Source organism: Doryrhamphus excisus, chromosome 16 (assembly GCF_030265055.1).
Source record: "Doryrhamphus excisus isolate RoL2022-K1 chromosome 16, RoL_Dexc_1.0, whole genome shotgun sequence".
Taxonomy (NCBI): domain Eukaryota; kingdom Metazoa; phylum Chordata; class Actinopteri; order Syngnathiformes; family Syngnathidae; genus Doryrhamphus; species Doryrhamphus excisus.
Genome location: NC_080481.1, coordinates 9,030,653 through 9,053,549, shown reverse-complemented (window position 1 = coordinate 9,053,549; position 22,897 = coordinate 9,030,653). Strand labels below are relative to the sequence as shown.

At 41.5% G+C, this 22,897-nt stretch overlaps 1 long non-coding RNA gene across 1 annotated transcript; it reads right to left on the bottom strand.

Annotated features, from left to right (window-relative positions):
* Nucleotides 1–2,866: 2,866 nt before the first annotated feature.
* On the bottom strand, nt 2,867–21,319 carry LOC131104628 (uncharacterized). The gene is made up of 3 exons (XR_009119810.1): nt 21,231–21,319; nt 8,610–8,724; nt 2,867–3,373 (listed from the first exon to the last, which is right to left on the bottom strand). It is a non-coding gene; the product is annotated as an uncharacterized LOC131104628 (long non-coding RNA).
* Between the last annotated feature and the right edge of the window lie 1,578 nt (nt 21,320–22,897).

Below are 22,897 nucleotides of genomic sequence, written 5' to 3'. Positions count from 1 at the left end.
TTATCCAAAAAATGTCTTTTACTTTCTCTTTTTTTTTTTTACCCCATTCAGGCAAGAATCTGTGGAACGTGCTGGCTCTCCGCAGCAGCTCACGCGGACTGTTGTTTTTTGCTGTCTCTTTTTAATAACACTCCGTGGCATTCAGGGTCACTCATAAAATGCAGCTCATATTACTTTCAGGCATAAGAGTGTAAAAAGGGCCTGGCTGGAATCAACACAGGCTGATGATGCAGTGTGAAATGTATTAACGTGCTGTGTGCTAATGGGGATAAAAGGCGCAGGTATGCCCCCCCCCCCACCCCCAAGTCTGCTGGATTCAAAGCGCTGTCAAGCACCAAACAAATCCTTTCAAAGACAATGCACAGATAGATAGACTTTATTGTCAAAAGGGCACAGTAGTAAACATTGATTAGTCTCTTGGTGATGAATACAGCAAAACAAAACAAAAATCCCCCCATACTTTTGTGGCCATTAAATATGCAGAGCTAATACCCAACATCACTTCCTGTCCACCTCTCGTTCAGGTCCCCTCTGGAACACTTTCACAAGGTTGAGAACAGGTTTTCTATATGCTGTAACTATGATAATGTTCAATTTTCACATAAGGAATCCTACTTTGCAGTCTTTCAACCATTTGGGTCTGGAACCAATTAACCACGATAAACAAGGGATGACTGTCATTATATGCACGGTTGTCATCTGGCCGATTGACATTATTGTAAATATAATCTAAATTGTATTAATTGCATGGAAATGCTTAGTGTTTAATGTTTGTGTGAAATCTGGAGCCCATGTACTGGAGGTTCCTCCCTGGAGATGCATTGCCAGACAAATAAATGCAACATCCTTCAACATCCAAGTCAGTTGCCTGATCTCAAGCCAATAGAGCATGCTTTTCACTTTCTAAAGACAAAGTGATTGCAAAGTGAAGACCCACAAAACAAACAAAGAAAGCATCTCCAACTGTGCAAAAATTTCTGAAAGTGGCAACGTGGACACAGTGGTTATTATCATCTGCATAATGGATCGTCTATATTCCAACAAGAACAATGTGTTTTAATTATGACCATATGCATAATGCTCATAGTGGCTGCTTCTGCATTTGCAAATCAAACACAGAAACGATACAGGTGGGCGATGCTGAAAATGTTCAATACAAAATAAATACAGGGACTGTATCACTGATATCAGAACGTGGTTGCAGCCTGCATATTAGGTTAATTGGTAGTTCAAAATTGTCCATAGGAATGAATGTGAAGGTGAATGGTTGCTGGCGACCAGTTCAGAGTGTACCCAAAGACATCCGGGATTGGCTCCAGCATACTCCCATGACCCTGATGAGGATAAGCGGCATTGAAAATGGATGCATGGATCCCAACCACTTTTTTAGCATCTCTCCAAAGGGTTTCTTCAATGCTAACAACAAGAAATTCCTCGCACAGGAAATGAAAATGTGTACCTTATAAATATAAAAAAAATGTACCACCTGTACAGTCTGCAGCCTGAAAAAGATAGCTCGCCATTTATTATCATCACTGATGCAGTTTATCAACTGCTATAAAGTTGGGTTGGCAGTTAGCAGCACAACAGACAACAAGTCCTTCTAAGCACTTTGTAGTGTGACTAACCACAGCGGAGTGGGCGTGCCTGGAGGCGGGCCGAGGGTGGAATACATTAAAACAGACCAATTTCGCGGGAAGCACGAAATCCAAAGAAATACAGCTGAATAGGTGCAGATTCTGGAAGAACTAGAAAGCTTTCTGTGCTGGTTATTGCATGTAGCTGTTCTATAGGAGTCCACAAATCAATACAAAGGGTCAAAATGAGATGAGCATAATACCATAGATCCCCTTTAAACAATCAAAGGTTGATGTGAAGATGTCCCATATCAACACACTTTTGTTTTAATATTGGACTCAGTCTCAGGTACTGTGAGGCAAGTGTTAACCCCCAAGTGATTTGAACTGCTTTATGTAGCATAAATAATGTTAAAAAGGTAAGAATTGTGTGCACTGACGACTTGTGGGGGCTTTCAACTCACTTGGCTCTGGATATTTACAGCCCCCTAAGTAACGCCACTCGTCCTCAACAAGTCTACAAACAGCTTCATTAAGGATTTATGTTGCAATAAAGCAAAGTGGTAAATCAACAATAACTTGTTTGTTGGGTCAAAAGAGCAAAAGGGGTGGCAAAGGACACACACACACTGCTGAGCTGGTGAGTTTAAGCGCATAACATTTGAGGGGGGGGTAGAAGGGTTTTGCACGTGCACGTCTCTCCATCCAAATAATCACTTCAACCTGCATCCCCGTGCCTGGGAGCTGGGGCCCCCCTATCCAAACAGAGGGCTGAGGGGGGAACAGGGGGCCCTATGGAGTGTCAAGGACCACGGGAAGTATTCAATCCTGTTGTGACATGCTCACCTCCATGCAAAAACAAAGCCCAGCCAGACTCCCCCCTGACCCCCTTTAGCATCACATATGGACTCACAAAGGCTGCCAGACGATGATGCTGATGCACCAGAAGCTAAGAAAAAAGTCAAGAAACCAAAAAATGATGAAAAGAGGATGAAGCACAAAGCAGTGTCGCTCTCCTCTGACACCACACCTTCCTCCGCACGTGCTGCACCAGATACATGCTTCTCATCAAAAGGTGGAAAACGGGCTCGCTGCCATGACTTTGCTAGTCCTCACCATCTGACTTCATAGCCATACGTCTGATTTTCCCCGCTTTTAACCACATGTGGTTCTAAGTTGAACATAGAGGCAAAATAAATCCATCCTAAGTGTTTGTTCTTTATTCAGAAGAGAGGCAGCACAATTTGTGTTAAGGGGTCAGCTTGGTTTTTAATCGCTATAAAACATCTGCTCATAAACAAACTGTGCTGAAAGGTTGCCGATTCCAACGTTGGCCGGGATCCCGAGACACAAATGCAACAAAGCAAAGCATCCATCACTTTTTCCATACTCGTGAACTTCATCAATTTTTATGAGCATTTGGCTGTTAGCTGCTACGTTGCCATATAAATGAGTTGAATATGCTCTTTTCTACATTTGTTTACACTCCAGGCGTCTTGGCCTTATTTGGTGAGTTAAAACGGCACATTCTGAAGATTTGGCACAAGCACACATGCTGATGTAATACTGATGCTCTATGCAGCCACTCTTGTGATGCCAAAGAAGAATTGTCCAAAAAAGAAAATCCAGGCAGACAGATATCAATCTCTGGAGGTCTTAAGGTGTCAAACGATGAGGTTGAAGATCGGGAAATGAAGTGGAAAAATACAGGACAGGCATTAAAGTAATGAAGGGCAGTAGCAGCTTCTCCATATCTCGCTTAATCTGGAGCCTCACTCTGCTGTAGACCTACAAATCTAGAACAGGAAAGAAAAAGAGGAGAGTTAATTGAGAACATATCGGTTCCAGATTCCCCATAAGATTGACGATTCCAAATTCCTTCCAGCTCTAACTCCATAACTAGTCTTTGAATCCTAACATGCTGTTCTTAAAGGAAAACTGGACTTGGGAGAGACTTGAACACTCTACTTTCTTTTTGCTGTGCCTTCTATTGATACAAAAACTACAGCTACTACAGCTAAAAAGAGACAGCAAAGAATGCACATAATCAGGGCTCCAGACTGCGATTAAGAAGCTACCCACACAGGGATGTTTTCATGTCAAAACAGCACAGTATTTTATCGTTTTTGCCTCTCATCCACACGGAAATGGCATTCTAGGTGCCCTGCAACAGTATTTTTGGAAAATGAAAATGCTGCCTCGTCGTAAGTAAGCTAAGATGCTAAGATGTGGTGTTGGGTGTGTAATCCAAAATGGCTGAATAAACAAACAATGCTCCACATATTTATTAATACCACAGTGTGCGACATTCATTCATTCATTCATTCATTTTCTACCGCTTTTCCTCACGAGGGTCCCGGGGGGTGCTGGAGCCTATCCCAGCTGTCTTCGGGCGAGAGGCGGGGTACACCCTGGACTGGTCGCCAGCCAATCACAGGGCACATATAGACAAACAACCATTCACACTCACATTCATGCCTATGGGCAATTTGGAGTCTCCAATCAACCTAGCATGTTTTTGGGAGGAATGTGGGAGGAAACCGAAGTACCCGGAGATAACCCATGCATGCACGGGGACAACATGCAAACTCCACACAGAAATGGGCGAGGGTGGAATTGAACGTGGGTCTCCTAGCTGTGAGGCCTGCATGCTAACCACTCCTCCGCCGTGCAGCCCGCGCTACCCTAAAGCTGTAATATGCAGAATATAGATAGTATTTCTGTTCATTTCAAATAGAAACATCTTGTTTAAATACAAGTGTGAGGTTTAATGGGGCCACCAGAGTCTAGTCATGTGAATTCTGCAAATTCCTTGGCGCTGTCCAGATTAAAATAGAGCCAAGGCTTAAATTATTTGACCCAAGGTCTTTTCCAAGGACATATTATAACAGGCAGCCATGCTCTCTGGCCGAGCACCAGGTATAATTTACAGGAATACTTCTACTTTTGGAAGTATTCAGAGCACGGTCACACTGCCGTCCACCTTTTGGAACGAGTACATTTGGGAGTCATGGAAAAATAAGCCTTGCTTTTCCTGCAATCACACTAGCTTTACTGTACTTGGTTAATCTAAATAAAAGGGGACGTGATTTGTATTTGACTAATTTGATTAACTGGAGGATTTTGTCATTGGAAGTGTTCCATTTTGACAGTATGGAAAGAAGTGGGGTAGTTTTGCTTTGAAATGGTGTGCAAATGGGAATGTTTTATACCATTTTCATCCAGTTTTTAAAACAAGACATTTTCTCACAGCCAACCATGTTTGTTTTCACCTTCCATATGGTTTCCTACATTTCCCTAAATGAATGACCGAGCCTTCCTTTGAAATGGATCGGCCCCAATGTAAACCTGAGCGATGGATGCATTCAATCATGGGTTTCCTGTTAAACTGTAGAATTCGGCTCGATTTTATGTTGTAGCTGGCCAATCGAAACTTGAGCTCACATTCGAGAAATTGCAAGCCACTCTCATTATTAGTGCCACTCATGTTTGCAGCGTGTAAGATGCAAGATTTCCACAGCAAAATAATGCTGCTTTTCAGATGTACAGTAAATTCCTGTGTATTAACAATACCCTCTTAATTTGACATAAAATGACATATTGTGGTGCGCACGAGTGCGTGAGGACCAGCAGCTCTTTGACAGGAGCCAATCATGACCTACGAAAAAAACTCATGATGACCTCGCTAAGCCATTGGAATTTGCAGGTGGTCATTCATTACTCAGTATAACAGTCTGACTAACAGTCTGGTGTCATGTTACAAAGAATACTAAACTCATCACACAGCAATTTAACACTCAAATATACATTACAGTACCAATACAAGTTTAAAATAACAAAGCACAACTATTCTACTATTTTATGCCTCTATTCACAAGAGGAAGCCACAGGACCCAGAGCCTAGAGTGAGGCTGATGTTATTGCAGCACCCCAATGAATTGGTTAATCAGACATAATGGATTATGTGAAAACTTTAAGAGTTGTTTTTTTAATTTCAAACTCATAGTTATACATGTTTTTATAGTTATAAGGTACACCTTTTCAGTTGCTGTGTGAGGAATTTCTTGTTAGCGCTGAAGAAACCCTTCAGAGAGATGCTAAAAAAAGGGGTTAGGATCCATCCATCCATTTTCAATGCCGCTTATCCTCATTAGGGTCACGGGAGTATGCTGGAGCCTATCCCAGGTGTCTTTGGGTACACCCTGAACTGGTCTCCAGCAACCATTCACCCTCACATTCATTCCTATGGACAATTTTGATCTACCAATTAACCTAATATGCATGTTTTTGGAATGAATCGAACCCAGGTCTTCCCGATCTCTGTGTGGCCACTCGTTCACCGTGCGGCCCTAAAAGTATATATATTTTAATAATCTCAGTGTCACAGGTCTACTGACGATAATGCTGCAACTAAAATGGGTCAGATGACATTCCGAGTTTTGGCTTGAACTCAATCAGGAGCAAATACGTATATTAACATATAATCCTCACAGGAGGTGGCAGCAGCAACGTGTTTACGGGTGTATAAAAAAATGAAAGCAACAAATGGAATTCATTAGTCATGGCGAGTAACTGGCCAAACAATTAAAAGAGTAGATCAAAACCCTGCAGGGGAGAAATAACTTTGGGATTGATTGTATTTAATACAAAGCCGCCCCCTCTGAGTTGGCTGTTGTACTGTGTACAAATGTTAGAACACTCCGGCCTGTTACTCACACAAAGAGGTGACAATTAAAAAGACCATTTAAATGAATAGTGTCTGAAAAGCTTAAACATGTTGGAATACAAATAATACAAACCAAGAGAGTCAACACACTCTAAAACCTCCAGTAAAACCTGATGTGAGCAACATGGGCTTCATAAAGGAGAACAAAGAGTAGATTAGATACTTGGAGAGAGACAGGACTGTTTTGGGAAAAGGGATGTTGATGGGAGCCTGGCACAGGGTCTGCGAGAGCGGCATGTTCACAGAAAGCTTCTCTGTGGCTCGTTATCTTAGTACTGGCAGCGCTTCAGTTGAGTCCTTATCGCCATAATAGACCCGAGGGAGAGGACACACTCAGCTGAGCACACGATGAAGAGCTCATGAATGAATGTGCACACACACACACATCCACACGCATGCACACCTTCTGTATCTCCACTTCTTCTCTCCACTTTTGTTCCTACAGGCTAAAATGTACAATGTTTCATTTCCTACTTCTGTCTTAATTGATCATCCTGCTCTGTACACAGAGCTGTGTCAAAAAATTTGAATATTGTGTAAAAGTTCATTTTTTTCTGTCGTATTATTCAATATTTCAAACCTTCATATATTGTAGGTTCATTGTGCGTTCAGTGAACTATTAAAAAAAACGTCTATAAAACAGCCACAAAGTTGCAGAAGTGCATCTGATGAGCTGGGCAGGGTCATTTCATTTGAATAATAATAATAATAATAATAGTACATTTTATTTGTATAGCGCTTTTCAAAGTACTCAAAGCCGCTTTACAGTGAAGAAAAAAGAAATAAAAATAAGAATCACATGAGTGTGTGGAGGAGTGTAGTGTACAGAAGGTTACGCATTGTAGGGAAACGCATGTTTCTTCCCCCCACACAGTCAGTTCCAAATGTGAGAATTGTAAATAGTTCAATAAATAAATTATTTTGATGTAAAACAACCAATTTTTGTGTTTTTATGTTGGTATAGTTGCTTAGATATTTCAGGTCAAAGTGAAAGTTGAAATTTATATTTTTAGTCAGGAACTGATATTTTCCTGAAACGTACCTATGTTCTTCTGTTGATTTCAAAAGAACGGAAAAAGATAGAAACAGACTTATTTTTTCTGATGAAAGATCCCAGTCTGCTCTTTCTTTTGGTAGGTTCCATGTTTATATAGTCATAGAACTTGATATTCTGTGTGCCTTGAAAAATCAGTAGAAATTGTCTCAAATGGCCAGTACTGAAGGGGTTGTCTTTTGAAAAATGGCTGGGATCAAATTAGTTAATTTCAAGAAAAAATATCCAAAAATTGCTTAAATGTGCATATTTTGAAACTAGCCCGGGTTCAACCACAAAACTAAACCACAAGAGAGTGAAGCCAAATTCAAAGTGCGTGGAAAGGCTGTTTGTGCATTGGCTTTTATTTTTTTTAATGACCGTTTCATTGAATTCTTGCATTTAGTGTTTTATTACTGTTGTGTATGTCTGTATTGTGTTGTGTGTACACTATGAGTGACTTGGGACATCTAATGACGATAACAGGAAGTGAGTAGAAGAACATAAACTGTTATGTTTTAACCTCATTCTGAGTCATTGGGTGGCCTCTCAGCATGCATGCAACATAAAAAACACTTACAAAAGCTAGATGAATAGATTTTCATTGTTTTCAACTCTGGAGAAAGCTTCACTTGTAAATATAATTTAAATGTGCTGCCCAATTATTGCAGGCTGTTGTTTGTAAAGGGATACGCATTAAGAAATCCCTTCTGTTGACACTGGCAAGGACAGCTGGTGCTACTTTATGACTGGAATTTGATTTGGACCTCATCTTCTGCTACGAGAGACACAATTATCTGACAGCTTGATGCATCCTGAAAAATAAAGGAGCTTACAAATAAAACACAGCAAAGTCTCGGAAAATACCCAAACCCAAACAACCAGCAAAAAGAGGTCAGGCTTTTCTAGGTATGCCCTCCCTTGTGTTGAAACATGGCAATTCCCATTGCTGTTTATCTTTGCGTTTGGCTGCAGCTTCGCTCCGAGAAACTCTCAGCAGCTGAAATCTGTTATGACGTGAGCAAGATGCTGTTTTTACGCTGGTTGAAGGCATACTGGAATCCCCGGAGGTCCAGGAGGAAGACCTTTGACGTACTGTACAGGAGTGTTGAGGGGATGGTTTGTCACTACATTACTCAACTTTTAATGAAGGGAATCATCCTACGTCACGCTCTTACTGTTACCTACGAGTTTTAAACGTTCTATCTTTTGAGGGAGAAGATGACTGGAAGCCACGTGATCCCAGATTTCAGTTTGTTTTTCAAAGATTTACCTCAGATTTAAAACTTGGCGCAGTCGTCTTATTTCCACTTCTGCAATCTGTTCTCATTAAGGCCACGTCCCCCCTGATGGAAAGAGAGCATTCTTCATGGCCAAAGTGCACTAATCTGTGTCAAACACAAGTGAGGACAAAGTTAATGCATTATAGCTGGCACCAGCAACAGAGTCCCTGGATGGACTTGTTTTGCTTCCAACCCCTGAAGAGCCAATTCCCTGTCTCGCAATTACCTTTTAATGTCACGTAAAGATAGAAAATGGTACACAGCAGACGTGACGTGATGGCTCACGTGAACACTTTTTTATTTCTACATGCTGGAGTGGTGTGTGAGCCCCAAAGTACCCTGCAGGTCCCCTCTCATGTCACCGTGGAGGTTTTGCAGTGTGTCTGTGATTAGCTTATCTGGCTATTGTGTCTCAATCTCATCCAGCTCTTTCATCATTGGAAACACTCGATTCATCACAGTAAGCTGGAAAAACAAGGTGGGAGTCAGTTTGATGAACATGTTTCTGTTTTGGTAGGTTCATTTGTCCACAGAAAGGATGCAAGCCATATTTGAGAATGCTGATTCACACTGGGCGAGGAACATGATGATGATGGTGGGTGGATGGAGGAACCTGACCTTATACACTGCCCAAACTCCCAAAATGGGCCAGCTTTTTAGTTGAAGCAGAATTCCTTAAATCATTTCCTCTCTGACCCCCCATAACTTCCTTTTAATCAAAATGCTCCCTTTGTATAGCATCAGTTAAAACACACGGGCCCTGTTACACAATACATATGAGAAGAATTCTACCAGTCCACCTTAAGAGATGTCTGCATGCAGTACCACCTTTACGCCTAATGATGTCAGTATTGTGTCATATATCAAATATCCGCCTTGGCCTCCTGAACCAAGAGGAGAGTCATGCTTTTAAGGTGGTTCATGAGGGTTAAGGACTGAGTGTAGGCCAGTATCAGTGTCAAGATTCTTTTATCATGCAATTTGTGTGCATGCTGTAGCTTTCTACATGACTTTATGCTATCCTCCATGTGAACCCGAACCTCGGTTGCCGCAGAGGGTCTTGGTGCGGCTGTGTCTTGGTGCGGCGTGTGGCGGCTGACACTGGAAAGCAGATTAGAGTTCCCGGTCCCTGGAGGCGAGCGCCTGGGGGCCTCCCGGGCTGCCACCAACAGGGCTTTATCACCCGCAGAGGATTACGGCGATTTCATCAGGGTCCCTGCCTGCAGCCATACACAGCAATGCATGCACGGTATGCGCACATGGTCACAATATTGGCTCATGAAACGCAATGGGAAAGATCCTAAAAGATCCCACTGTTAAATGCATCGGTAATTTACATGTTGGCCGTCTCCAGACACCGTGTGATGCCCAGAGGCCAGAGGTTTTCTGTCTGTGCCGGTGGTCCCAAACAGCAACAGTTACTGAGGTCGAAGAAAAAAGCGTTTTTTTCACATCCAGATCAAACATCCTTTTGATTGACAGGTGATCGGTCCAGATATGTCTCATCCCGAACGTTTACATATTTTCTTCATAGAGAAATCATAGAGAATTCACAAGAATTTTCAATGGTTGAATGAAGTAAAAACAAATGGAAGGCATTCGGAGTAAGATGCTGTGATATGTAGTATTCTACACTGGTCACTAGGTGTCAGTAATGTTCGATAAGAAACACAAGCCCAGATTTGATTGCAGGAACAACAGGCTCCTATTGCAGGTTTGAATTCTCTCACGACAGGCACAATAGCAACAAGCTAATCCCACGCAAAGACTCACCTCTGAACCCCCAACGTTACTTCCTGTCCATGCCACTGGAACACATTTACAGAAACTCGCATGAGCAAGAGTCTTACTGTGTTTTAAATGTATCGTTTTCTTTGATGTCTTCCAGTGAGAGTGTAAAGTTGACTGTAGGGGTGTTATTGCCTGCCTAGAGAGCTCTAACATTGATTCAAAACTGCATTTAGAAGGCTGTAAATGCTATTGTACATGTAGCTCTGCAGTTTTTGTTCAACGTGCCTCATCTGCACTCTGAGGCATAAAGTCGGAGAAGCGCCAGGAAAGTGCACAATGAATTACATAGTTTTGACTGGATTCTCCCATAATTCCCAAAGTGTTTGGAACTACTTTGACCAATCCCATAACAGACGGCTTTTAGCTGCATGCACATGGCACACATTTAAACTAGGTGTTTAATTAGTGGCTGACTTGTTATTAACTTTCAGCCAGTTTGTCATTTCCTTCGAGCCCACCTAAACAACTGTGAGCTGAAACATTTACGCCTGCGCTCCAACAACATTAACAAATAGGTCAGGCCTGAAGGTTTGTGTCCTGCATTGGCTTGCACAAAGACAGCCTGAAAATCTTTAACTCTCGACTCTGTTTACTTAAGCTTGATTTATGCCTGCATACGAGCGGTGCATGTCTAAACTGGCCTGTCTGACTGACAGCTCCTTTTGCTCGTGTCAAACGCCTCAGTGTCACAATAGGCTGCTGGTTGTTGGGTGCCCACATCTGACCGTAGCCACACTGATACTTGCCAGATACCTGGTGTGGGCCAGCCAGGGAAAATTGCAGTAGATACTTTGAGAGCGGTGCCTGTTTTTTTCTGTACATATACTGTAGTTACCTCTATGTGGGTATTTGTGTTGCATGTGTATTTCTGTGTGTTTGCTTTATGGTCCGTGTGTGTGTGTGTATTTACGTCCATGTCTGTGTTTTTGTCCGTGTGCTCATGCGTGTGTGGCTTTCACTCTCAGGTGCGATTGTGCTGTTTTGTAGCACTCGACTTGTGTGATGTTGGATCGGTCCATTTGACACAACACTGAGTGCTGGCCGGTCGAAATAAACAAGCATTTCTGCTTGTGCACTCTGGAGTTTACTAGTGTATTAAATCTGAATCATTAGTGCCTTTTGAACCGCACAGACGGTCCACTTTTATGAAACGTCAGTCAGCTAAAACTGCACCTTTTGTAGGTATGAGGTAAGTGTTATGCAGGTATTTTGTGAATGTTTAAAAAAATTGACTTAATTGCCATAATATTTTGACTTTATTTACAATATATGAGAACTTTTTCCACTTACGTCCCATAGGTGTCTAGGGTAAGATGGGATGTAACAAAAGTGTAAAAAGAAAAAAGTATTTAATGCCAGAAATGACAAAAAGAATCCCCGCAAAGACGAAACTGTAATTTGGTCATTTGGTACTGGACTGTGCCGAGATGGGCGTGGTGGCGCACCAGGGGAGGTGTCCACATTTACATTTTGGCACAGTGGCAATTTCATGGCAATTTCATGGCAATTTCATCTCAATTTCATTAATTTCATCTCATGGCTTGCCAGAGGTGCGGAGAAAGCACGTCAGCTCCGACCTGGTCTATTCTTGGCGCAGGCGAAGCGCAGCGTAAATTGGCTGACAGGCGCACAGTGCAGATTTTTCAGAATGCCCCCGCCAAAATCAACATTTTAGAAGTGAAAACTCTGCCAGAAAAAGCACAAGACAGATCCACTCATCGCTCATCTCCTTGGCTGTGCCAGATTGCCTCTCGCTCCGCTCCCATCGGTAACCATCCAATCCCTGTTGGTATGCAAATAACCCACAGAGCACAGACTAGAAAGTGACCCAATAAATAATTAATAATAATAATAATAATTAAGGTCGAGTGGTTATAATTAAGAATTAATTATATAATTAAGGTCTCTGTGTGGAGTTTGCATGTTCTCCCCATGCATGCGTGGGTTTTCTCCGGGTACTCCGGTTTCCTCCCACATTCCAAAAACATGCTAGGTTAATTAGCCACTCCAAATTGTCCATACGGCACGGCGGTCTGGTGGTTAGTGCGCAGACCTCACAGCTAGGAGACCAGGGTTCGGTCCCCGCCCTCGGCCATCTCTGTGTGGAGTTTGCATGTTCTCCCCGTGCATGCGTGGGTTTTCCCCGGGTACTCCGGTTTCCTCCCACATTCCAAAAACATGCTAGGTTAATTGGCCACTCCAAATTGTCCATAGGTATGAATGCGAGTGTGAATGGTTGTTTGTCTATATGTGCCCTGTGATTGGCTGGCGACCAGTCCAGGGTGTACCCCGCCTCTCGCCCGAAGACAGCTGGGATAGGCTCCAGCACCCCCCGCGACCCTCGTGAGGAAAAAGCGGTAGAAAATGAATGAATGAATGAAATTGTCCATAGGTATGAATGTGAGTGTGAATGGTTGTTTGTCTATATGTGCCCTGTGATTGGCTGGCGACCAGTCCAGGGTGTACTCCGCCTCTCGCCCAAAAACAGCTGGGATAGGCTCCAGCCCCCCGAGACCCTCGTGAGGAAAAAGCGGTAGAAAATGAATGAATGAATAATAATTAAAAACAACGATATAAAGTTGGTTGTTAAAATCTGGCTGTAGGATATATATATATATATTTTATTTTATTTTTTTTACTGTTCATTTTTTCTCAAGGAAGACGAGGGAGGAGATACCGCAAGTATACCATCAAAAGTTCTCCTAGTTGGCGATATAGAGCAGGAATGCTGGTGGAAACCAGGCAAGATGATACGTAATAACTCGTTATAATGCACAGAAAAGGGAAATAAATATGTCTTTATGTTTCACATGAGGATTGTGAAAGATGGGCAAAAATTCCAAAATGGTGCAGGTCCTCTTTAACTCTTATGCTTTATTTTTTAAATAACTTCAAAATAACATAATTGTATTTTTGATGTATTGAGTTTGTCAGTCAGTATTTATGCATCGTAATGACACAATTCACTTATATACAGGAGGTGGTTACCTATAATGTTGCACAATTTGGTTTCAATAACTATTGTTTGGCTTTGCCAGAGGCGGTGCAGTCATTAAGGTGTGTTACACTATCATTGTATACTATAGGAATGAAGTGTATTGACATTTTAAGTAACTTAATTACAGAGTCACTTGACAGCATTCAATTTTATCTTCGAGTTACGAGCACAAGTCTTTGTTGCTAGTTCTGTCGCCACTCCAGCTGAAGTATTTTGTTTTGTTTTGAGTTTTGTCAGAAGTATTTCTACAGAAAATATTATGTTTTGGTATAGACTCTGCGAATAAGCATTCAGACAATACATCTTTGTGTAAAGAAAGTACAGTATAAACAACCAAACCATGTCTGTATGTGTACTAAAAGTGATTTATTATTGATTTATTCAGTCAATCCTATTTCTACACATTTTCTAGTTGTGCCTTTCAAATACATTAAGACTTCATTTTTGTTTCTTATTCCCACACCCTTTCTCTCACTTCTTTCTCGCTCCGCCCTTCTTCATACCACCTCAGACTTGTCCTCAAAAACAATAGCCTCATTGTGAGTTTGTGTGTGTGTGTGTGTGTGTGTGCGATGGACCACACAGGACAGCAGATTAGCAGAAAAAAAAACACAGCTACTTTCATTCCCTCACTGCTTGCCTGTGTGATCAACGCTCAAACCATCAGTCTTTGACAGCTCATCACTTTGCAAATTAAACAGAGGAAATACCTGGAGGACATCCATGTCTTTTAAGTTGCACATGCAGTACATACATGTCTATGTCCTTGGTGGGGGGGGGGCAATCTGGGCTTTGGGTACCTGTCTCATCATGGCACTTGAGTGCGTGTGTATGTTATAGTGTGTATGCGCTATAATGGCTTGACACATACACACAGACGTTATTGTGCATTGTTTTCACACCGAATGAGGGAGGTACTGTTGCGCTCTCTGTGACAAACTATGTGGCACATGTTGGAGCTCATTTACCAAAGTACTTATAAGGACACATTTAATGCAAACAGATGAGATGAGATGAGAGATGAGATGAGACATTTGAGGACCGGCTGTCACGATGTGGGCATTACCCCCTTGTGACAGCTCTTTTAGTTTCCTTTCCTGCTTTAGTTCCTGGTTCATGCACTTATCTTGTATTAACTTCCTGTGTTGCTCTGTTCTGTTTTCCATTGCTTTACATTATCTCCCACACTTGTTTCCTATTTTCAGTGACGCCTATTTAGTTCAGGTGTGCACTCCTTTGGTTGTTGGGTCATTGTGGTTTTTCTGTTGGACATGCTAGTGAGTTGTTCTGCTGCATAGCATCTTCATTAAATACATTTTTAACCTGCAATTGGGTCCTCATTTCTGCATCCTGGGGTCGCTACACTACACGACCATGCCCGAACGTGACACCGGCCATTATACTAGAGCAAAACTTGATTCTAAGCCTTGCAGTGGAATCTCTACAGCTGATGTCCGACTATGCTATTTAATTTTATGCAAAGGAAATTATATACAAATAATGGAGACACAGTGTAGCGCATCACTAATTAAATAAAGTTGGGCTTTCTACAATTTCAAACTATGCTCCTAAGGGGAGTACAATGTAGAACCTTGTCAACATAGGAACAAATAAGCACACCTTACAACATAACAACTAAAAGACTTGCGCCAGGGGAGGGGGAAAGGTGCTGAAGGTGTTATGATCTATTTGTTCGCACCGGGGGGTGGGTTGGGGATGTATCCTTGGTTGCGTGTGCGTGTTGGCCTGGAGACATTGATCTGTCTAGTGCACCATCTCGGTGCCTCAGTCCACAAGATGACAACAAAGCCCAGTCTAGAATGAGACCATTAAATCCATTAAATACAGATAATAAAGCCTTTCTAATGACAGTTCAACCCCATGGCATGTTATTTCTTTGCAGTAATATACAGTAATTTCTATAGGACATAAATCCAAGGTTTGGCCACACTTTGAACCTGGTTAACATGGTGGCCAAATGTATTACACACAGCCCTCCCATTACTGATGATGGTGTCAGAACAATGTTCTCATGTTCAAATGTGTAGTATCATGACAAGTGTGTGTGCATGCGTGTATGCGTTCGTGCTCAAGGCTGTGGAACCATGAATTATACAATGCAGGCAATGCGTTAAAGCTGCAAAAACAACTGGTCTCCATGTACTTATACTTTAAAAAGAGGGTTCAAGAGGACAACAAATTTAAAACAGGACATGTTTCCTCAGTCTGGATTAACCCTAATTAGATCCATACCTGTATTCGTAGGCACAGAGCCAGTGTTATTTTTTGAAAGTTATAAAAATATCTTAAAGAATGGGTTGAATCTTGTTTCTGAGAAGGGACCGCAAAAGAAGGCCCTTAATCTTCATATGCAATTAACCTGCCAGCGCTGTAAATGCTTAGGGAAGCGGAGCATCTCCTTATATAGACATGATGGCAACTCTTATTTGCTTTAGAACTAAAGTACCTTCAGCTCAGGAAATCCACAGTATATAAATATGTATGCGGAAGTCATAAATGCACGTTTGTAGTGAAGAGCGCCTTGTAAACCAAGGCTTCAAAGGTAGGAACTCATATACACATACACATGTAGCTTATATCTATGCTGTACATCACTTTATGTTGGTGTAAACTAGGGACGGCGGGTTATATAAGAGATGTTGAAATGTTTTATTTGATGGAATGTTCCAGCTTTGCAGCGAACATTTGTGAAATGGACAAGGTTATCAGTGGATGTCTCAAGAGGGGGTATGGCTATTTGACATTTAACCCTTTGCCGTCTGACTTCAAGGAGTTGCTGCAAACATGACTGGTGTGGTGCACACTGATGGATGAATATACCATTTCCACCATCAGTTACATCCTAAATCTATGTTTTTGTTTGAATTGGTTTTTACTTACTTACTCAGAAAAACGTTGTCCTCCTCAAATTGTGAAAATTGAAGATAACAATGCAATTCAACCTTGGTTAGTGTACGTACACCCTGGTTAGCATATTTCTCGGTTTAAAGCAAAAATGTACAAACAACTTTTGCTTGTACTCGCATATATTTTTCGGCTGGCTTTTTGTATTGCGTGAGTCATTGCTCCCCAGTTCTTTGTTAACTAACAATTAGAAATACTATTGGAATCAAGAAATAAGTCAGCAAAACAAATGATGCAGAAAACGGATGACAATAAATCAAATTCAATGATATGGTTTGCTTGAGGCCTGTGCTTACATAATAAAGAATAAAGTCATTTCCCATTTGTCCCATTTGTGGTGGATTTATACAAAGTTCCATTATTTTATAGTAGTGCTAAGCCAGATACCCAAGCGGTTTAAGTATTGTAAACTTCCTAATGAACAGCAAGGAGACACAGCACCAGCTCCTGGGAGCATAGAGTATTGGTTATCTCTGCTGCCTGGAGCAACATCAGTCTGCACATCATCAGTCACATCATTTAATATGCTTGGCTGACACTTTGAAAACAATTCCATCACATTTTGTGCAAGCCTTTGCACTTTCTGCATGCACTTTTGGAGGGAATATTCAGTCTGTTAAGCAGAGTATGACGGCGTCAGATGTGCATGATGATGATGATGCCCGGGGGCTAAGGAAAGGAGCACGGTCACAGTGTACTGACGGATGATGAAACTGCTGACTATGTCATTCTGTGAGCCTGTGTCACGTTCTTGAGCAACTCTCGACTCGTGTTCACTCCGTTGATGTACCGGACGGTAAGATCGGCGCAGCTGAATATGACACAAAACCACATGGTGTCACTGGGCTCATGTGAGTGCTTCTCTTGGCTCGCCACGGGTTGACATTCATAGAAATCTCCGCTCAAGCTGTGCTCATGCACTGTCAAAAACCCTCAGGCAGAGTAAACATTCGGTATAATGACTGTTGTTGTGTTTCCATAGCAACCAGGTTTGTTGGTCACAACAGCAAAAGCAGAAACATGTTGTCTTTCCTGGGGCAAGATTGATAACAATGCCTTTTATTCCAGTAATGACATCAGTCGAGCATTAGACACATCACATGTTCATACAGTGGACTTATTCAGGTGGTGCAGTTGCATGATTCAAGAAGAGGTGCAAAAGATCAGTGCAGCCATCAGAGCTGAATTTTAGTTTGTTGTATTTCACCAAAATTGCACACATTGTGCGTGTGGTAACACATACGTCGGGAACGCCCTCTTTGGGCGATTTTTACTTCTGAAAATGTTTGAAATGTTTGGAATCATACAGAAAATACATACAGAATGCAGTTAAGTGGACAAATATTGATATTATTTATTACTTATTATATATTATTCATTATTATTACTATATATTACTTGTGCATATCACTGGGACAAGTGGTTTCGAAAATGGATGGAAAAGTTGTGTTCTTCGCCCTCGTTTTTCAGCCATCAAATTTGTTCTTTTTTTTGCAACATTATGATATAACTTGTGACGCACATCTCTGCCATTATTTATGTTTAGGCATCGAACATTTTAGCTGAACAGTACATTCAGTTTTCCATACATTGCTATATTTCATGCTGCAGGAGAACAAAAAAAGGCAGCCGACTGCCATATGGGATGGTGAGATGCATTTCCTAATAAAAACAGCATGGTGAACTGTCAGATGGAGCTCAGAGAGCAACTCATTCTGCTCAGCTCCTTGGCTGTTCAATAGATGCAAATCTCAGTAGCAGCCAAGCAGAAAACATCATTTCTTGTACATGCTATGGGTCACGTACTGCCAATTAACAATGGAGACATTCAAAACATGCAAAACACCTCATTTCTACTTCATCTGTCAACAGTGACGGGTTCCTATTAGAAATGTCTTCAGAACCAGTTTTGTTTGTTTCAGCATGAGGAACATTGGATTGGGTTTCGCGAAAGATGATAGTTGTGTTGAACAAATAGAGTCTTTGTTGTCACTTACCTAAAAAGGTAGCTTTAAGGGTGCATAATAAAACACATCATTGAAAAATACAGCAGTGAAGTACTACGAAGCATCCAGTTCTTGTTGACCAACCCACACAGATTCAACAGTCAACATAATAGCATGAAACCTGCGTAAAGTGGCACCTATAAAGAACCAGCAACACTACATAAAAACCAAGTAGAGGAGTCACTTTGGTGTCTCCCTCCCCACAAAACCACAATATATAAAACAAGGCTTTAACAAGAAGCATACGGCAAAGCAACATCAGGGTTTAATTGGCTTCTACACTGTTTCGCTTCTTCTGCATGTATGTACGTATGTATGCGGTGTCGTAATCAAATCCAGTTTGCTTACAAAGCATGTTAATGTTACATCTGACACCCTGAAATGCTTCGTTTTTAGCAAACATAAAGAATTATGTATCTTTCTTGTATCTTTTCAAGCAAACTGTGCTTTTCTTTTCTTTTACTTTTGCATGTGCCAGAACTTTGACAAAGAAGATGAGAAACAATATTGAAGATGTAGTGTCCGTTACAATGGGATTGCTAGGAACCTTTAACGCCGTTTGCAGGGGGAATGGTTTAAGGGAGACACATTACAAGTGAGCCAGGCCGGTGCGTGTAATGATGATTGTGCCTGCAGATGAAGTTCAAGTGAGCAAATAACTCTAACCGTCCACTCTCCATTTACGGCGGTCTTCAATAAAGGTAACAGTCATGTTCAATGTACATTTATCTGGTTAATTCATCATATGTTGCATTGATTTTTGCATGTAAAACTACAAATTTCCTCTGTAAAATAGTTTTTAGTCATATTTCTGGGTGTCTGGAATGGATTAATTGCTTCACACTGACGTTTATGACCAGGAATCACATGAGACATTTGACTTGGACCATGTGGTTTGAGTAATATTGATAGATTGAACATTAATAACAATGAAGGCTGAAAAGGAATTCTGAACATTTTCTGCCTGTTTGCCCCCCCACCCCCGGTGAATGTAGAAGCACATACGTTGACTGAATCACATCACACCACCTGAAACATGACTTGACCTCACATACACACACGCACACAAGTCTACAGGTGCAGCCAATTCCAGAGACAAACAGTGGAGCCACTTGGGCCAGGAAATGATTTAAAGCTATGGCGGAAGGAGCGATGAAATTGATATCTCACTCAACATTGGACTGGAGGCATTCGGGGGTGTTTGATATTACAGGTGGACTGGGACACACAGTGGAGTCGTGTGTCCACTGCTGACCCTGAGGGTCCTCTGAAGGTAGTGATGGTGAAAACAAGGGATGAGACTATACTAGAGATGCTGTGGTCTAGAAACTGACATCAATTGACAATAAAATGCATATTCAGCTGCTTTGCAGTACAGTGGTACCTTGGTTAGCGTTATTAATCCGTATCAGAAGGTCCGACTCAAACCAAAACATACACTAACTCAATTAATCCCATGAAAAATCATGTAAATCCAAAAAATACATTCCAGAAAGCCAAAAATCTTATCACATGACACATTTTTGCAGTTTTACATGCAGAAACAAATTGTGTTTCGCCATGAGATTTTCTTCCATCTAACTTGCATGTACAGTGGAACCTTGGTTAGCGTCCACAGTTAATATCAACGTATAGTGTCTGGTTGTGTTATTAAAACACTGTGTGGGTCCAAGTGCAATTTTATCACAAATCATGCTTAGCTTTTAACAGAGAAGCTAGCCTGCTGACAAAATAGCAACCGGAACCAGAGGTCCCATATGTAGCCCATACATGATGTTATCCGGGGTTGGCTTTGAAAGATGCTAACATGTTGGTGGTAACAGCTAACTTGAAGATGCGACTCTTGATAAGAGTATTCCACAAAACACGATGTAGGAGCCACCATCAGACACCATCTTTCTATTTTGTCATGAGTCATTTATTTTTATCATAGGATACAAGTGAGCAGCTTTATAGAATCACATACAGTCAATCACCACACTAATACACTAGATAAGATGTGCTTACCCAATCGGCTGATGGTAACCTGAGCCAAATGGGTACATCAAAGAAGAACCCCCCCCCGCGTCTACGTTTTGAGAGCAGCCAGAATGTTCTGTCTTGAAGAGACGCTCAATCAATCACACTATAAAATAAATCTCAGGACGATGAATCAGAAATTGACGGGTTTTACTACATATAAACCAACACGCTAAAGAGAAAAGGTGCTCTTCCCTTCGATATGCTTGAAAAACTAGTGGCTGATTGTATGGAATCAGTGTAAAGACAATTTGCTGATAAGTGACTAGCAAGCATAAAAAGCTCCAAAGAACTCTCTGCTCTTGGACGTTACGTAACGCTAAAGCTGTGTCCTCCGCCAACTATCAATACGACTCTTCAGTTATGCAACAGCTGCATGTGTAGCGAATAAAGTGAATAGTACAAGTAACTGAAAACAATGAAAGGGGATATTTTGAGGCAAACACGTGTACAGCACTTTGAGGATTTTACAGCAAAGTAGTATGCTAACGCATGCTAATTTGCAAACATAAGGTATTCTCAAAAGCGTACACGTGAGGTCACTCTCCAATCACACTCTTCTACCTCTGACACTGTTCAGGGTAACAAATAGGCTGGAGACTATCCCAGCTGTCTTTGTATGCCCTTTGTAACTCCCTCGGATGTGCAACGATCAGACAGCTACTAGTTCTTGTCTTTTACTGATGGATTTCTTACAAAACCAACGTGAGAACTAAAAGGGTGCAAAGGATACAAAATACAATAAATTACAGGTCATATAATACAAATATACAATAACTAAGACTAATAACTAATTAGACTAATAAGGCTAATAACTAAACTAAGACACTAAGAGACTGAAAGCAAAACAATACAAAACACATATACTGTACCTTAATGGCTGCACACATGCCTTAGGAGGGAATTATAGAGATCGAAATTATAGAGATAGAAATATAAGATCTTCAATCCTTTAGCACCTATTCGCCTTTGAGCTCTAATGGCAACAACTGATCTTAATTTCTATTGGTGTAACAATTAAACATGCACATGTGGAAACAACGATTCTACGGAAAATTATTTCCGCCTTATTGACTTGTATACACCTCGGTAGGAACCAAAATGAAAATAGGGAGGAACTTAAAACTGACAGCACACACTGACTGAGAGGCAGTTACACCCTTTCTCTTCTTTGTTTGATTTATTTTGACTTACAGTATCTGCTTTTGCAAGAACATGGCACACATCAGCATAAACAGAGCATTTTTTCATAGAAAGAGGCAAACAAGGCACAGTAACTTTGGTCTCGGGAGTGTCCATGATGCCACCCAAACGACTGTTGTTTTCTGGCAGGGGCCTGACTCCATTTTATCTTCATTGGTGTCATGTGACACCGCAGAAGAGCGAAACCACCCTTCGCTGGACAGGCCTGTACATTCAGCAGTGGTCGCCAACCTTTTTGAGGCCAGGAGACGCTAGTCTTAGCCGTGAATCTCTGCAGATTTTCATTCAGCCAGCTGAACATACGTATATGCACATTTTAACAGCAGCTTGAATGTGCCATTGGTGCTTAGGTCCAAGGACCCCTACTTACCCTGCAAGGTGCCTGGCATATGAAACATGACATCTGCCTCCAACAGTGCCTGAACTAAATATAAACGTAAAATCAGGGAATTTACAACCACGATCGATAAAGTCCCATAGATGGACTGGACGATCGTGATCAATGGTTTGGCGAACCCTGCTTTGGAGACTCAACCCTTTAGATCCTGCACAACTCTTCAGACTAGGGCTGTCCTACCTAGTCTGACCAGCATCGACTGATGAAGGCTGCTTGGACTCATCCGGGTCATTATATTCTCAGGGCATTGAATCGACTATAGCTGTCTAATCTTTTTATTATACCATTATTTACCCAGGCAAGCAATTTAAGAACAAATTCTTATTTACAAATGCAGCCTGAACAAAGAGCAAAAGCACTTTGACGGGAGAGGGGAGTGCGGAAAATAAGAACTACATTATATAAAATTACAAATATCAATACAGTAAATATGTACAAAAGCATCAAACAACAACATTAAAGCAATGGAATAAGGCAATCGGCCTTCTGAGCTTATTATTGGCCAACATGACCTAATGGTGAGACAACCTGACTAGTCCAGTTGCAATCGATTCAATGCACTGACAATGAGGAATCACTTAAAATGTGATTGACTGACCACCAGTCCAGGGTGCAGCCCACCTGGACTTGGTTCCAGCTTTCCTGTAACCCTGAACGGTATAAACCATTACAAATTGACGGATGGCAGCCCGTTGTCTTAACTGTGCATGACCAGTTCCAGTCCTGTGTTCTGTGCCCAAATCCATTTTATAAAGAACACCGCCACAAGGCCTTTATAGCACTTCAATGGCCTTTTGTCCCTCCCCAGTTTCCTTCTTTTTCACTTTTTTATGAGACAAGAATCTCTCCTAGCCAGACTGTCTGCTATCTCCCAGCATGTGCTGACTTGATTTTTCTTCTCTCTCTCAATTTCACCTTTTTTTTTTTACTTCAACATGC